This window comes from Coregonus clupeaformis, unplaced genomic scaffold (genome assembly GCF_020615455.1).
Source record: "Coregonus clupeaformis isolate EN_2021a unplaced genomic scaffold, ASM2061545v1 scaf2313, whole genome shotgun sequence".
NCBI classification, from domain to species: Eukaryota; Metazoa; Chordata; class Actinopteri; order Salmoniformes; family Salmonidae; genus Coregonus; species Coregonus clupeaformis.
In genome coordinates, this window is record NW_025535767.1 from 22,964 (window position 1) to 40,000 (window position 17,037).

General features: G+C 46.7%; 1 pseudogene; it reads left to right on the top strand.

Annotated features, from left to right (window-relative positions):
* The first annotated feature begins 1,339 nt into the window (after nt 1-1,339).
* Nucleotides 1,340-17,037, top strand: part of LOC123488448 — a 35,465-nt pseudogene continuing 19,767 nt past the window's right edge.

Consider the following 17,037-nt stretch of genomic DNA (forward strand, 5'->3'; position numbering starts at 1 on the left):
GTGGAACTGGTCCTTCCTGCCCTCTGATGTGATATGGTCATGAATAGATCTCTGTGTCACACACACACACACACACACACACTGATTTGCGTGGTGTTTATCTGATGATGGTGGTTGAGAGGAGAGCATGGTGGATACAGAGATAGACAGATACTGTAGAATAGACAGATACTGTAGAATAGATAGATACTGTAGAATAGATAGATACTGTAGAATCCATAGGTGGATAGATACTGTAGAATATAATGATAAATACTGTAGATACCCACAGTAGAACCAATGGCCGACGTACCGCTAGGCAGAAGAGGCAATTGCCTCAGGCCTCACATCATCAAGGGGCCACGTGAGCTGGGCATTAAAAAAAACATAACTACTGTACTCCTCTTCCCTGGTATCATGCTAAACTGTTGGGAGACCATAGTGGATTCCAGGTAACTTCTCCATACTCTCTCTTCTAATAATATAACTACTGTACACCTCTTACCTGGTAAGAGGAGAGGAGAGGGGATGAGGAGAGGAGAGGAGAGGAGAGGAGAGAGAGGAGAGGAGAGAGGAGAGGAGAGGGAGAGGAGAGGAGAGGAGAGAGAGGAGAGGAGAGAGGAGAGGAGGGGAGGGGAGAGAAGTGGAGAGGAGAGGAGAGGAGAGGAGAGGAGAGGAGGAGAGGGAGAGAGAGAGGGAGGAGAGAGAGAGGAGAGGAGAGGAGAGGGAGAGGAGAGGAGAGGAGAGGAGGAGAGAGAGGAGGAGAGGAGAGGAGAGGAGAGAGGAGAGGAGAGAGAAGAGGAGAGAGAAGAGGAGAGGGAGGAGGAGGGAGGGGAGAGGAGAGAGAAGAGGAGAGGGGAGAGGGAGGAGAGGGAAGAGGGAGGAGAGGGAGAGGAGAGAGAGGGAGTAGGAGAGAGAAGAGGGGAGGAGAGAGAAGAGGGGGGAGGAGGGGAGAGAGAGAGGAGAGAGAAGAGGAGAGAGGAGAGGAGGAGAGGGAAGAGGGGAGGAGAGGAAAGGAGAGGAGAGGGGAGTGGAGAGAGGAAGAGGGGAGGAGAGAGAAGAGGGGAGGAGGAGGGGAGAGGGGAGAGGAGAGAGAAGAGGAGAGAGGAGAGGAGAGGGGAGAGGAGAGAGAAGAGGAGAGAGGAGAGGAGGAGGAGAGGAGAGAGGATGAGGGGAGAGGGGAGAGGAGGAGAGGACAGAGGAGAGGAGAGGAGAGGAGGAGAGAGAAGAGGCCACTAGCCTTATAATGTTGAGATGCATCCCGAGTTCTATCCAGAGGGGGCGTGACCTGCGGGCTGTCGTCACCAACCAGTATAAAAGTGCAGCTGTGGCACCGAGCGGATGCTGTGGGAAAGCACAGAGGACTTGCGAGCGCCCATACGCACACACACCGCACCACATTCTCTCTCCTTTTCCTCCTACTCAGACACTTCCCAAACAAAGAGAAGCTCGCAAGGCGGAGGAACAGACCGCATCTGTCCGAGCCACGGAATCCTCGTGACCAGAACAACAACACACACTCACCCGGACCGGTTGGAACCGAGAAAAGATCGATCATCATGTGTAGTAACGGGGCCAGTAACGGGACCAGCGACATGCTTCAGATCCAGTTCGGTTTGATCAACTGCGGGAATAAATACCTAACGGCTGAAACGTTCGGATTTAAAATCAACGCCTCGGCCACGAGCTTGAAGAAGAAGCAGATTTGGACCCTGGAGCAGAGCGGAGGGGAGGCTGCCGGTACGTGTTCTGTCTCAAGTCGCACCTGGGTCGTTACATAGCGGTGGATAAAGACGGGAACGTTACCGGGGGATAGTGAGAGTTCTGGACCCGAGACCCGGTTCATCATCACGGCTCACGACGATGGGAGATGGTCTCTGCAGGTAGGATGAGAGGATGAGGGGGTGAGAAGAACGCAGAGAGACTTGCCTATGTATTGTTACCCCCTATTCATATGCGGTAACCGCTTTGGCGCCTATTAACGATAGTATCTTCTGACCCGGGGTGTTAGAGTCCCGACGCTTGCTCTAAACGTTAACGCGCATCGCTTGGGGTACTGTTTTGGAAACATAAGTAATGTGTCTTTCATATCGGCAAGAAATTATTTTCAAAAAAACAAACGGTAGCCTACATCTTCTAGTTCTACACACTTTTTTTTTTTTTTAATAGGGTTAATGTTCCCACAAGGCCTTATCTCCATGTCACAGCGCATGTTTAAGGAAGACTGACAGAAAACCTAGGCGGCACCCGTTGCCAAAACGCTTTGAACACCTTAGCCTAGAGAACCGATGTTGAGTTGAATTGCCTGAACAAAAATATAAACGCAACATGCAACAATTTTCAAAGATTTTTTTTTACAGTTTTATATAAGGAAATCAGTCAATTGAAATAAATTCATTAGGCCCTAATCTATGGATTTCAGTCACCTGACTGACTGCAGGGGCGCAGCCATGGGTGGGCCTGGGAGGGGAGCCAGGCCCACCCACTGGGGAGCCAGGTCGCAGCCAATCAGAATGAGTTTTTCTCCACAAACGGGCTTTAATACAGACAGAAATAGTCCTTAGCAGCCCCCCTCTCCCCTCTCAGACGATACCGCAGGTAAAGAAGCCGGGTGTGGAGGTCCTGGGCTGGTGTGGTTACACGTGATCTGCGGTTGTGAGGCCTGTTGGACGTACTGCCAAATTCTCTAAAACAACGTTGGATGCGGCTTATGGTAGAGAAATTAACATTAAATTATCTGGCAACAGCTCTGGTGGACATTCCTGTAGTCAGCATGCCAATTGCACGCTCCCTCAAAACTTGAGACATCTGTGGCATTGTGTTGTGGGACAAAACTGCACATTTTAGAGTGACCTTTTATTGTCCCCAGCACGAGGTGCACCTGTGTAATGATCATGCTGTTTAATCATCATCTTGATATTCCACACCTGTCAGGTGGATGGATTATCTTGGCAAAGGAGAAATGCTCACTAACAGGGGATGTAAACACATTTCTGCACAACATTTTGAGCACAATAAGCTTTTTTGTGTGGATGGAACATTTCTGGGATCTTTTTATTTCAGCTCATGAGACCAACACTTTTACATGTTGCGTTTGTATTGTTGTGCAGAAATGAGGCGTTTGGATCAGGAACGTTTCCTCTCATGACCTCTACAAGCCAGAATGCTGAGTAAAATGAAAGCCTGCTTTACCAGTTGTCTTTGTGGTTGGTCCTTTTTGCAGGGAGGAATGTGAGACAAAATATCCATAGTGTCATCAACCTGACCTTCAGTATGCCGGTCTGTGTATCGTTTTGTATTTCTGCCTTTTTATATTCAATACTGTTGCAAACACTTCCAGCTGATTTGCGTTGTGTAACAGTGTTGCTTCCGTTCCCTCTCCTCGCCCCTTACCTGGGCTTGAACCAGGGACCGTCTTGCACACATCGAACAGTCACCCTCAAGCACCCGTTACGTCGCTCCACAAAAGCCGCGGCCCTTGCAGAGCAAAGGGAAACAACTACTGAGGTCTCAGAGCAAGTGACGTCACCCGATTTGAAATGCTACTAGCGCGCTTCGCTAACTAGCTAGCCATTTCACACCGGTTACCACGAGGAACCGTGGGTCGACTACATTTGGCTATTGTTTACATGTGGTGCATCACTTCCCTGTGGATCCCCCTCCTACCGCCAAAAGGACCAACAAACATGTACAACCGGTAAAGTTTTTAAAATATGATTTTATTCAACATTCTGCCTCGTAGACACTACAGACTTCTCCAGACTGGTAGCCATGGAGTAACCATGGTAACAGACTTCTCCAGACTGGTAACCATGGAGTAACCATGGTAACAGACTTCTCAGACTGGTAACCATGGAGTAACCATGGTAACAGACTTCTCCAGACTGGTAACATGGAGTAACCATGGTAACAGACTTCTCCAGACTGGTAACATGGAGTAACCATGGTAACAGACTTCTCCAGACCGGTAACATGGCGTAACCATGGTAACAGACTTCTCCAGACTGGTAACATGGAGTAACCATGGTAACATACTTCTCCAGACTGGTAACATGGAGTAACCATGGTAACAGACTTCTCCAGACCGGTAACATGGAGTAACCATGGTAACAGACTTCTCCAGACTGGTAACCATGGAGTAACCATGGTAACAGACTTCTCCAGACTGGTAACATGGAGTAACCATGGTAACAGACTTCTCCAGACTGGTAACATGGAGCAACCATGGTAACAGACTTCTCCAGATCGGTAACATGGCGTAACCATGGTAACAGACTTCTCCAGACTGGCAACATGGAGTAACCATGGTAACATACTTCTCCAGACTGGTAACCATGGAGTAACCACGGTAACAGTCTGTTTTTAGACTAACACAACCTGTGTGGGGAAGCTAACCTGGGTAGGAAGTGTAGTTGGTCAACTGGAGGTACCACAGCTTGCTGATCTGTGATAAACTGCCACAGTAAGCGTAGCTTTTTTTTTTAAATATTATTTCTCGCTGATATGAAAGATAAGGGACCTATCAGCATTTGTTTTGAAAAAACGGTTAGAAAGTGATTTTTGGAAACGTTAAAACACAGCATTTGGAATTGTAGTTCACGTGGCGCTAAATGTTGGGCGACTGTAATGGCTGAAAACCCAAACGTACGTACGTCGAAGGTACGAAGGTCATCAACCTGACCTTCAGTATGCCGGTCTGTGTATCGTTTTGTATTTCTGCCTTTTTATATTCAATACTGTTGCAAACACTTCCAGCTGATTTGCGTTGTGTAACAGTGTTGCTTCCGTTCCCTCTCCTCGCCCCTTACCTGGGCTTGAACCAGGGACCGTCTTGCACACATCGACAACAGTCACCCTCGAAGCACCCGTTACCCGTCGCTCCACAAAAAGCCGCGGCCCTTGCAGAGCAAAGGGAAACAACTACTTCGAGGTCTCAGAGCAAGTGACGTCACCCCGATTTGAAATGCTACTAGCGCGCACCGCTAACTAGCTAGCCATTTCACACCGGTTACACGAGGAACCGTGCTTCGGTCGACTACATTTGGCTATTGTTTACATGTGGTGCATCACTTCCCTGTGGATCCCCCCTCCTACCGCCAAAAGGACCAACAAACATGTACAACCGGTAAAGTTTTTAAAATATGATTTTATTCAACATTCTGCCTCGTAGACACTACAGACTTCTCCAGACTGGTAACCATGGAGTAACCATGGTAACAGACTTCTCCAGACTGGTAGCCATGGAGTAACCATGGTAACAGACTTCTCCAGACTGGTAACCATGGAGTAACCATGGTAACAGACTTCTCCAGACTGGTAACATGGAGTAACCATGGTAACAGACTTCTCCAGACTGGTAACATGGAGTAACCATGGTAACAGACTTCTCCAGACCGGTAACATGGCGTAACCATGGTAACAGACTTCTCCAGACTGGTAACATGGAGTAACCATGGTAACATACTTCTCCAGACTGGTAACATGGAGTAACCATGGTAACAGACTTCTCCAGACCGGTAACATGGCGTAACCATGGTAACAGACTTCTCCAGACTGGTAACATGGAGTAACCATGGTAACAGACTTCTCCAGACTGGTAACATGGAGTAACCATGGTAACAGACTTCTCCAGACCGGTAACATGGCGTAACCATGGTAACAGACTTCTCCAGACTGGTAACATGGAGTAACCATGGTAACAGACTTCTCCAGACTGGTAACATGGAGTAACCATGGTAACATACTTCTCCAGACTGGTAACCATGGAGTAACCACGGTAACAGTCTGTTTTTAGACTAACACAACCTGTGTGGAAGCTAACCTGGGTAGGAAGTGTAGTTGGTCAACTGGAGGTACCACAGCTTGCTGATCTGTGATAAACTGCCACAGTAAGCGTAGCTTTTTTTTTTAAATATTATTTCTCGCTGATATGAAAGATAAGGGACCTATCAGCATTTGTTTTGAAAAAACGGTTAGAAAGTGATTTTTGGAAACGTTAAAACACAGCATTTGGAATTGTAGTTCACGTGGCGCTAAATGTTGGGCGACTGTAATGGCTGAAAACCCAAAGTGTGTGTGTGTGTGTGTGTGTGTGTGTGTGTGTGTGTGTGTGTGTGTGTGTGTGTGTGTGTGTGTGTGTGTGTGTGTGTGTGTGTGTGTGTGTGTGTGTGTGTGTGTGTGTGTGTGTGTGTGTGTGTGTGTGTGTGTGTGTGTGTGTGTGTGTGTGTGTGTGTGTGTGTGTGTGTGTGTGTGTGTGTGTGTGTGTGTCTAATGTGTGGAGGTGTTTTGTCAGAAAGAGGAAATAGATTATTATCATGTGTTTCTCTGCAGTCAGAGGTCCACGGCAGATATCTGGGAGGCACAGAGGATCGGATCAGCTGCTTTGCCCAGGTAGGTATGTTCAGACTGCATGATGAGCTGAAGAACGTTCATAACGTCTCTTTCTCTACATGATGTTGTTAAATAACGTACGTACGCCGTGTTCCTAGTGTGTAATGTGTTTGTCTCTCTGTCTCTCTCTGTCTCTCTCTCTCTCTCTCTCCCCCAGACTGCATCAGTGGCTGAAAAATGGAGCGTTCACATTGCTATGCACCCTCAGGTAACACACACACAACCCCATCCCCCCGCCCTGCCCTCCCCTCCACCCCCCTCTAACACCTGCCCCCGCCCCGCCCTGCCCTCTCCTCCACCCCCCTCTAACGCCTGACCTCTAACCCCTCCCCTCCAGGTGAACATCTTCAGCGTGACCAGGAAGCGTTATGCCCACCTGTCCTCTAAGGTGGACGAGGTCTCTATAGACCGAGACGTCCCGTGGGGGGTAGACTCCCTCATCACCCTGGTGTTCAGAGACCAACGCTACCACCTGCAGACGTCCGATAACCGCTTCCTGAAGAACGACGGCAGCCTGGAGGCCGCGCCCGACAAGACCACCGGATACACGCTGGAGTTCCGCTCCGGGAAGGTGGCGTTCAGGGATTGTTTTGGCCGCTACCTGGCGCCGTCGGGGCCGAGCGGGACCATGAAGAGTGGGAAGAGCAGCCGCGTGGGGAAGGATGAGATGTTCTCTCTGGAGCAGAGTCACCCTCAGGTGGTTCTCACCGCCGGAAACGAGAGGAACGTCTCCACCAGGCAAGGTAGGACCAACAACCTTATAGAACAGCACTAGAACCTAACCAGACAAGGTAGGACCAACACAACCTTATAGAACAGTACTAGAACCTAACCAGACAAGGTAGGACCAACACAACCTTATAGAACAGTACTAGAACCTAACCAGACAAGGTAGGACCAACACAACCTTATAGAACAGCACTAGAACCTAACCAGACAAGGTAGGACCAACACAACCTTATAGAACAGTACTAGAACCTAACCAGACAAGGTAGGACCAACACAACCTTATAGAACAGTACTAGAACCTAACCAGGCAAGGTAGGACCAACACAACCTTATAGAACACTACTAGAACCCTAACCAGACAAGGTAGGACCAACACAACCTTATAGAACACTACTAGAACCTAACCAGACAAGGTAGGACCAACACAACCTTATAGAACACTACTAGAACCTAACCAGACAAGGTAGGACCAACACAACCTTATAGAACAGTACTAGAACCTAACCAGGCAAGGTAGGACCAACAACCTTATAGAACAGCACTAGAACCTAACCAGACAAGGTAGGACCAACACAACCTTATAGAACAGTACTAGAACCTAACCAGACAAGGTAGGACCAACACAACCTTATAGAACAGTACTAGAACCTAACCAGACAAGGTAGGACCAACACAACCTTATAGAACAGCACTAGAACCTAACCAGACAAGGTAGGACCAACACAACCTTATAGAACAGTACTAGAACCTAACCAGACAAGGTAGGACCAACACAACCTTATAGAACAGTACTAGAACCTAACCAGGCAAGGTAGGACCAACACAACCTTATAGAACACTACTAGAACCTAACCAGACAAGGTAGGACCAACACAACCTTATAGAACACTACTAGAACCTAACCAGACAAGGTAGGACCAACACAACCTTATAGAACACTACTAGAACCTAACCAGACAAGGTAGGACCAACACAACCTTATAGAACAGTACTAGAACCTAACCAGGCAAGGTAGGACCAACACAACCTTATAGAACACTACTAGAACCTAACCAGGCAAGGTAGGACCAACACAACCTTATAGAACAGTACTAGAACCTAACCGGACAAGGTAGGACCAACACAACCTTATAGAACAGTACTAGAACCTAACCAGACAAGGTAGGACCAACACAACCTTATAGAACGGCACTAGAACCTAACCGGACAAGGTAGGACCAACACAACCTTATAGAACAGCATTAGAACCTAACCAGACAAGGTAGGACCAACACAACCTTATAGAACAGCACTAGAACCTAACCGGACAAGGTAGGACCAACACAACCTTATAGAACAACACTAGAACCTAACCGGACAAGGTAGGACCAACACAACCTTATAGAACAGTACTAGAACCTAACCGGACAAGGTAGGACCAACACAACCTTATAGAACAGTACTAGAACCTAACCGGACCAGGTAGGACCAACACAACCTTATAGAACAGTACTAGAACCTAACCGGACAAGGTAGGACCAACACAACCTTATAGAACAGTACTAGAACCTAACCAGGCAAGGTAGGACCAACACAACCTTATAGAACAGTACTAGAACCTAACCAGGCAAGGTAGGACCAACACAACCTTATAGAACGGTACTAGAACCTAACCAGACAAGGTAGGACCAACACAACCTTATAGAACAGTACTAGAACCTAACGTAGGACCAACACAACCTTATAGAACAGTACTAGAACCTAACGTAGGACCAACACAACCTTATAGAACAGTACTAGAACCTAACGTAGGACCAACACAACCTTATAGAACAGTACTAGAACCTAACCAGACAAGGTAGGACCAACACAACCTTATAGAACAGAACTAGAACCTAACCGGACAAGGTAGGACCAACACAACCTTATAGAACAGTACTAGAACCTAACCGGACAAGGTAGGACCAACACAACCTTATAGAACAGTACTAGAACCTAACCGGACAAGGTAGGACCAACACAACCTTATAGAACAGTACTAGAACCTAACCAGGCAAGGTAGGACTCGGGGTGTGTGTGTTGGAGTAGCTAATCGCTCATGGACAGACTATGTAAACATAAATGGTACCGTATATCTGTCAACCAGCAGCATTAGTTTCCGTGCTTTAGACAAATCATGAATTGCATCTTTCAGATTTCAGAAGGCCAGGGGACATTCTGCTCAGAGACCTGCCAGTAACTAGTAAAGACAGAGAGGCCAGGGGACATTCTGCTCAGAGACCTGCCAGTAACTAGTAAAGACAGAGAGGCCAGGGGACATTCTGCTCAGAGACCTGCCAGTAACTAGTAAAGACAGAGAGGCCAGGGGACATTCTGCTCAGAGACCTGCCAGTAACTAGTAAAGACAGAGAGGCCAGGGGACATTCTGCTCAGAGACCTGCCAGTAACTAGTAAAGACAGAGGCCAGGGGATATTCTGCTCAGAGACCTGCCAGTAACTAGTAAAGACAGAGAGGCCAGGGGACATTCTGCTCAGAGACCTGCCAGTAACTAGTAAAGACAGAGAGGCCAGGGGACATTCTGCTCAGAGACCTGCCAGTAACTAGTAAAGACAGAGAGGCCAGGGGACATTCTGCTCAGAGACCTGCCAGTAACTAGTAAAGACAGAGAGGCCAGGGGACATTCTGCTCAGAGACCTGCCAGTAACTAGTAAAGACAGAGAGGCCAGGGGACATTCTGCTCAGAGACCTGCCAGTAACTAGTAAAGACAGAGAGGCCAGGGGACATTCTGCTCAGAGACCTGCCAGTAACTAGTAAAGACAGAGGCCAGGGATATTCTGCTCAGAGACCTGCCAGTAACTAGTAAAGACAGAGAGGCCAGGGGACATTCTGCTCATAGACCTGCCAGTAACTAGTAAAGACAGAGAGGCCAGGGGACATTCTGCTCAGAGACCTGCCAGTAACTAGTAAAGACAGGGACATTCTGCTCAGAGACCTGCCAGTAACTAGTAAAGACAGAGAGGCCAGGGGACATTCTGCTCAGAGACCTGCCAGTAACTAGTAAAGACAGGGACATTCTGCTCAGAGACCTGCCAGTAACTAGTAAAGACAGAGAGGCCAGGGGACATTCTGCTCAGAGACCTGCCAGTAACTAGTAAAGACAGAGAGGCCAGGGGACATTCTGCTCAGAGACCTGCCAGTAACTAGTAAAGACAGTGGCCAGGGGACATTCTGCTCAGAGACCTGCCAGTAACTAGTAAAGACAGTGGCCAGGGGACATTCTGCTCAGAGACCTGCCAGTAACTAGTAAAGACAGAGAGGCCAGGGGACATTCTGCTCAGAGACCTGCCAGTAACTAGTAAAGACATAGAGGCCAGGGGACATTCTGCTCAGAGACCTGCCAGTAACTAGTAAAGACAGAGAGCGGAGCTCTTCATTGCGATTCCGTCCTCGTTCGATCTCTTAACACATATGGACCCAGAACTTTATGGGGCAGCTGACCAACTACACAAGACTTTAGTTCTGTCTGGGTCAACAATCACACAGCACACACACTGATGTCAACAATCAATAATTAATTTGCAAACCAAACCCGTGTGTGTGTCTTCCATATGTAACTATTCTGCGTCTGAATGTGAGACATCCCAGTGGGGTCATCTCTGGCCCCGCCCCGTCTGAATGGGAGACATCCCAGTAGGGTCATCTCTGCCCCGCCCCGTCTGAATGGGAGACATCCCAGTAGGGTCATCTCTGCCCCGCCCCGTCTGAATGGGAGACATCCCAGTGTGGTCATCTCTGGCTCTGTGCTGAACACGCAACTATAACAACCACATGAACAAGTGTTTTATCTTTCTAGATGTTATTCTGTCGGATTATATAGATAGATATATACTGCTCCAAAAAAATAAAGGGAACACTAAAATAACACATCCTAGATCTGAATGAATGAAATAATCTTATTAAATACTTTTTTTCTTTACATAGTTGAATGTGCTGACAACAAAATCACACAAAAATTATCAATGGAAATCAAATTTATCAACCCATGGAGGTCTGGATTTGGAGTCACCCTCAAAATTAAAGTGGAAAACCACACTACAGGCTGATCCAACTTTGATCTAATGTCCTTAAAACAAGTCAAAATGAGGCTCAGTAGTGTGTGTATGACCTCCCTACAACGCCTGGGCATGCTCCTGATGAGGTGGCGGATGGTCTCCTGAGGGATCTCCTCCCAGACCTGGATTAAAGCATCCGCCAACTCCTGGACAGTCTGTGGTGCAACGTGGCGTTGGTGGATGGAGCGAGACCCAGATGTGCTCAATTGGATTCAGGTCTGGGGAACGGGCGGGCCAGTCCATAGCATCAATGCCTTCCTCTTGCAGGATCTGCTGACACACTCCAGCCACATGAGGTCTAGCATTGTCTTGCATTAGGAGGAACCCAGGGCCAACCGCACCAGCATATGGTCTCACAAGGGGTCTGAGGATCTCATCTCGGTACCTAATGGCAGTCAGGCTACCTCTGGCGAGCACATGGAGGGCTGTGCGGCCCCCCCAAAGAAATGCCACACCATGACTGACCCACCGCCAAACCGGTCATGCTGGAGGATGTTGCAGGCAGCAGAACGTTCTCCACGGCGTCTCCAGACTCTGTCACGTGCTCAGTGTGAACCTGCTTTCATCTGTGAAGAGCCGGTGGCGAATTTGCCAATCTTTGTGTTCTCTGGCAAATGCCAAACGTCCTGCACGGTGTTGGGCTGTAAGCACAACCCCCACCTGTGGACGTCGGGCCCTCATACCACCCTCGTGGAGTCTGTTTCTGACCGTTTGAGCAGACACATACACATTTGTGGCCTGCTGGAGGTCATTTTGCAGGGCTCTGGCAGTGCTCCTCCTGCTCCTCCTTGCACAAAGGTGGAGGTAGCGGTCCTGCTGCTGGGTTGTTGCCCTCCTACGGCCTCCTCCACGTCTCCTGATGTACTGGCCTGTCTCCTGGTAGCGCCTCCATGCTCTGGACACTACGCTGACAGACACGGCAAACCTTCTTGCCACAGCTCGCATTGATGTGCCATCCTGGATGAGCTGCACTACCTGAGCATCTTGTGTGGGTTGTAGACTCCGTCTCATGCTACCACTAGAGTGAAAGCACCGCCAGCATTCAAAAGTGACCAAAACATCATCCAGGAAGCATAGGAACTGAGAAGTGGTCTGTGGTCACCACCTGCAGAACCAGTCCTTTATTGGGGGGTGTCTTGCTAATTGCCTATAATTTCCACCTGTTGTCTTTTCCATTTGCACAACAGCATGTGAAATTTATTGTCAATCAGTGTTGCTTCCTAAGTGGACAGTTTGATTTCACAGAAGTGTAATTGACTTGGAGTTACATTGTGTTGTTAAAGTGTTCCCTTTTATTTTTTTGAGCAGTTTATATAGATAGATATACAGTATATAGATAGATATACAGTATATAGATAGATATACAATATATATATATATATATATATATATATATATATATATATATATATACATATATACAGTGTGTGTGTGTATATATATATATAGTAATGCGTTTTATCTTTCCAGCTGTTAGTCTGTCTGATATATATATATATATATATATATGATCTAATTAGTAAGTAGCAGTACATCCCAGGAATCCAATAGTAATGTAAAAAATAAATAATGTAATATGGTTCTGATTCACTAAGTCCAGTAGATAGATGGGTTATAGCTCACATGCTGCTGTTCATAGAAATACAACCACATTATCCTGGTCCTATTATATACAACCACATTATCCTGGTCCTATTATATACAACCACATTATCCTGGTCCTATTATATACAACCACATTATCCTGGTCCTATTATATACAACCACATTATCCTGGTCCTATTATATACAACCACATTATCCTGGTCCTATTATATACAACCACATTATCCTGGTCCTATTATATACAACCACATTATCCTGGTCCTATTATATACAACCACATTATCCTGGTCCTATTATATACAACCACATTATCCTGGTCCTATTATATACAACCACATTATCCTGGTCCTATTATATACAATCACATTGTCCTGGTCCTATTATATACAACCACATTATCCTGGTCCTATTATATACAACCACATTATCCTGGTCCTATTATATACAATCACATTGTCCTAGTCCTATTATATACAACCACATTATCCTGGTCCTATTATATACAACCACATTATCCTGGTCCTATTATATACAACCACATTATCCTGGTCCTATTATATACAACCACATTGTCCTGGTCCTATTATATACAATCACATTGTCCTGGTCCTATTATATACAACCACATTATCCTGGTCCTATTATATACAACCACATTATCCTGGTCCTATTATATACAACCACATTATCCTGGTCCTATTATATACAACCACATTATCCTGGTCCTATTATATACAATCACATTATCCTGGTCCTATTATATACAATCACATTATCCTGGTCCTATTATATACAACCACATTATCCTGGTCCTATTATATACAACCACATTATCCTGGTCCTATTATATACGACCACATTATCCTGGTCCTATTATATACAACCACATTATCCTGGTCCTATTATATACAACCACATTATCCTGGTCCTATTATATACAACCACATTATCCTGGTCCTATTATATACAACCACATTATCCTGGTCCTATTATATACAACCACATTATCCTGGTCCTATTATATACAACCACATTATCCTGGTCCTATTATATACAACCACATTGTCCTGGTCCTATTATATACAATCACATTATCCTGGTCCTATTATATACAACCACATTATCCTGGTCCTATTATATACAACCACATTATCCTGGTCCTATTATATACAACCACATTATCCTGGTCCTATTATATACAATCACATTATCCTGGTCCTATTATATACAACCACATTATCCTAGTCCTATTATATACAATCACATTATCCTGGTCCTATTATATACAACCACATTATCCTGGTCCTATTATATACAACCACATTATCCTGGTCCTATTATATACAACCACATTATCCTGGTCCTATTATATACAACCACATTATCCTGGTCCTATTATATACAACCACATTATCCTGGTCCTATTATATACAACCACATTATCCTGGTCCTATTATATACAACCACATTATCCTGGTCCTATTATATACAACCACATTATCCTAGTCCTATTATATACAACCACATTATCCTGGTCCTATTATATACAACCACATTATCCTGGTCCTATTATATACAATCACATTGTCCTGGTCCTATTATATACAACCACATTATCCCGGTCCTATTATATACAACCACATTGTCCTAGTCCTATTATATACAATCAGAATATTATATAGAATTAGACTGCTATTCTATTTCTGTATGTTCTTAACAGTCACACCACAGGAAGCAGACACTTCCCTCCCCCCAGCCCTTTGTCAGCCCGGTGCAGCTAGAATATAATCTGTCAGTTTTCTGAGCTGTGCACTGCAGACACCCAGCAGCCTCTCCTCACCTCCTCTGTCCTCCTCCTCTCTGCTCCTCCTCCTCCTCCTCTCTGCTCCTCCTCCTCCTCCTCTCTGTCCTCCTCCTCCTCTCCTCACCTCCTCTCAGACACAGCATGGCATCTGTCTCTCTCTGTGTGGTGGTCAGATGGACCAGAGACGACAACTCCTGTTATATTGATGTTAGAGAAAAAGGAGACAGTCTGAAAGAGCAGAGAGCTGGAGGAGAGGCTCCACACTGCTTAGAGTGGTGAAACAGCTCTGGCACGCTGGCCGGGGGTGTGTGCTGACTCCTGTCTTTGGGCCGGGGGTGTGTGATGACTCCTGTCATTGGGCCGAGGGTGTGTGATGACTCCTGTCTTTGGGCTGGGGGTGTGTGCTGACTCCTGTCTTTGGGCTGGGGGTGTGTGCTGACTCCTGTCATTGGGCCAAGGGTGTGTGCTGACTCCTGTCTTTGGGCCGGCCTGGGGGTGTGTGCTGACTCCTATCATTGGGCCGGCCTGGGGGTGTGTGCTGACTCCTGTCTTTGGGCCGGCCTGGGGGTGTGTGCTGACTCCTGTCATTGGGCCGGGCTGGGAGTGTGTGCTGACTCCTGTCATTGGGCCAGCCTGGGGGTGTGTGATGACTCCTGTCTTTGGGCCGAGGGTAGGTGCTGACTCCTGTCTTTGGGCCGGCCTGGGGGTGTGTGCTGACTCCTGTCTTTGGTCCGGCCTGGGGGTGTGTGCTGACTCCTATCATTGGGCCGGGCTGGGGGGTGTGTGATGACTCCTGTCTTTGGGCTGGGGGTATGTGCTGACTCCTCGTGTGTGGCAGCTGCAGTGCTGGTGTTTTTGTCTGGATGCGTGCCAAGGGAGGGACTGCCATACACTTTGCAAAGCTGTGTGTGTGTGTGTGTGTGTGTGTGTGTGTGTGTGTGTGTGTGTGTGTGTGTGTGTGTGTGTGTGTGTGTGTGTGTGTGTGTGTGTGTGTGTGTGTGTGTGTGTGTGATCCAGAGATGGGAACTCTGCACTGGTCTGGTCTTCACTCCATCTCTGGCGTGAACACAACACGTGTCATTGTGTTACAGGAGAGAGTCAGTACTCCGAGGCCTTTATGAAAGCATAAGATAACATGGAGACCTGATCCCAGATCAGTACTCCGAGGCTTTATGAAAGCATAAGATAACATGGAGACCTGATCCCAGATCAGTACTCCGAGGCTTTATGAGTGCATGAGATAACATGGAGACCTGATCCCAGATCAGTACTCCAGGGCTTTATGAGTGCATGAGATAACATGGAGACCTGATCCCAGATCAGTACTCCAGGGCTTTATGAGTGCATGAGATAACATGGAGACCTGATCCCAGATCAGTACTCCGAGGCTTTATGAGTGCTTAAGATAACATGGAGACCTGATCCCAGATCAGTACTCCGAGGCTTTATGAGTGCTTAAGATAACATGGAGACCTGATCCCAGATCAGTGTGAAAAGCTGTTGCTTATATTCTTCTATGGACCCCAGTCAGGAAGTTGTTTAGGAGTTCCAAGCAGCAGTGTGTTTTTGATGCGTCATATTGAGCCCATGCCGTCTACCTCAGGGCCCCGCGTTCATAAAGCCTCGGAGGACTGATCTGGGATCAGGTCTCCATGTTATCTTATGCTTTCATAAAGCCTCGGAGTACTGATCTGGGATCAGGTCTCCATGTTATCTTATGCACTCATAAAGCCCTGGAGTACTGATCTGGGATCAGGTCTCCATGTTATCTTATGCACTCATAAAGCCCTGGAGTACTGATCTGGGATCAGGTCTCCATGTTATCTTATGCACTCATAAAGCCTCGGAGTACTGATCTGGGATCAGGTCTCCATGTTATCTAATGCATTTCTGTCCCCGACTAAAACAATTCTTGGTTGACCCAAGATTCATCTGTTCTTTTGAACAATCGATTTGGTCAATGTTAAAACGTGTATATATTTTTTCCTTTATATAGACAGATCTGAAGTTTAAAAAAAATCAAATCAACTATATTCACTGAGCTTGTCCTGATTTTCTTTAAGCAAACTGTTTGATGTAATAATTTAAGACGCATGATGAGGGAGTCCAACGGTTCATTTGATTGGCCGGGGGGCATGCTCTGGGTTTAACGTAATAAATAAAACTAGTGACTGTGACTGGCACCCTCTGTCTCTCTCTCTGTCTCTCTCTCTCCCCCTCTCTCTGTCTCCCCCGCTGTCTCTCTCTGTCTCCCCCTCTGTCTGTCTCTCTCTCTCCCCCTCTGTCTCTCTCTCTCTCTCTCTCTCTCTCTCCCTGCTGCTGCGACCGTCACAGTACATCAACACTGTGTATCGCTGCTGTCCGTGTTTTTTAAGCTGCAACATAATTACAGCCATTTCTGACTGAAAAGTTCTGTTACCAAAATCCCAAATTTTAG